This window comes from Sinocyclocheilus anshuiensis, unplaced genomic scaffold (assembly GCF_001515605.1).
Source record: "Sinocyclocheilus anshuiensis isolate Anshui unplaced genomic scaffold, SAMN03320099.WGS_v1.1 scaffold738, whole genome shotgun sequence".
In the NCBI taxonomy this organism is placed as follows: Eukaryota; Metazoa; Chordata; class Actinopteri; order Cypriniformes; family Cyprinidae; genus Sinocyclocheilus; species Sinocyclocheilus anshuiensis.
In genome coordinates this window covers 409871-411781 of record NW_015542364.1, presented here as the reverse complement: position 1 = coordinate 411781, position 1911 = coordinate 409871, and positions in this window count along the sequence as shown.

Below are 1911 nucleotides of genomic sequence, written 5' to 3'. Positions count from 1 at the left end.
GAGGCACCCCAACACTGCACGTTTTGCATGTCTCCTTAATCAAACACACCTGATTCAGGTCATCAGCTTATTAGTAGAGACTCCAAGACCTGAAATTGGTGCATCATAGAAAGGAGACATGCAATATGTGCAGTGTTGGGGTGCCTCAAGGACCAGGGTTGGGAACCACAGCATTAGGCCAGTGTTTCTCAACCCTGGTCCTGGGCGCCCCCCCAACACTGCACATTTTGTATGTCTCCCTTATCTGACACATCCATTTCAGGTCCTGGAGTTTCTTCTAATGAGCTCATGAGTTGAATCAGGTGTGTTTGATTAGGGAGACACACAAAATGTGCAGTGCTGGGGGGGGGGCGCCCAGGACCAGGATTGAGAAACACTGCATTAGGCAGTGGATGATAAACCAGATGAAGATGTTAAGAAACCACCCTAAAAACAATTCAGAACATCAGTCAAAATCTGGGCAAACACCAACAAAAATCCAAATGAAATGTGTGCTTGTGATTTTGTGCTTTAAAACATATGCTGCCTGGTTTGATATTTTGCATCTGTCTAAGAAAATTAAATACATTTGGGTGACTATGCATGAGAAAAAATGGATTTTGAGAAACTATGTTTCTGTTAGTCATTAACATGACCTAAACCCTGAAAAATAACAGCTTTGCTTTCTATGAAATGAGCAGGATCTGTTGTAGAAACAGTCACAAACACAAAGTGATTGTATATTGGCTTTCTTTGTTTCTTTGTCCTAAATTCCCTCAAAAGAGGTTAGTGAGTGCATCTGGCACGCTGTTCTGGCCGCGTGCCACAACTCACACAGATCTGTTGCAGCTGAGCTGCGAATTCAGATGGAGTCGCCCAGCGAGAAGCTCAGTGGAAGGTGAAGGAATGGAAGTGAATCACACCTGACACAACAGCACTTAAAAAGACACACCTTCACCTATATCTTGGGGAAACATCACACATGTTCACTTTACCAGACCAAACATGCTCCTGATGCATTTGAAGAGCATCAAACTGCTGTTTGTACAGCCTGTCTCAATGCTTGAATCAAACTGAAATCTGTGATGATAAAGATATTGGATTTACAGTCAGCTATCCTGTTAGCTTTATATTAGGGGAATTAATTAGTGGTGTTACACACACACACACACATATATATATGCAAAAATGTATTTTTTTGTAATGTAATGCCTGTTTCCACCATGGAATATATATATATAAAAACGTTTTTATCTCACAATTTTGACGTTTTCTCGCAATTCTAAGTTTACATCTCACAATTCTGTCCTTTTTCCTCACAATTCTAAGATATAAACTTGGAATTTTAAGAAAGAAAGTCAGAATCGCAAGGTATAAACTCACAATTGCAAAAAAAGTTGCAATTACCTTTAATGTTTTATTCTGTAGTCAGTATTAGATCTGCATTCTGTGACAGCCTACTGTATCAACCTGCTGCTGTCTGTCATCATCTGTTAATCAAACAACAAAAGAAGAGAAGAGAATTATTCACTGCTCTTCACTGAATATTGTTCATAACTTTGTTATGAATCAATTTATGTTTAATTTATATGGTGAAGTCTGTGCAGTGCTTTATTTTTAATTGGGCTAAATTCAAATTGTTTATATTATTTGTATTTTTTTTCTGTTGTATTTGCCATATTGTTTGTAATTTTCTTCCTTTTTTGTATTACTGACTTTTTTTTGAACTCACTGTTGTTTTTTGACAGTGAAACTGCTCTGAAAGAATACGTTAAGGGGTTGGGGAGCATTTTGGGGCCCCAACAAAGTTTTGCTTAGAGCCCCCAGAAGTCTAGAATCAGCACTGTTCAAGTCTCATATGGCAAAAATAATATATTTTCAAAACATATAAAAAGCACTTAAAATATTTTGCTGTCCATATATATATATATA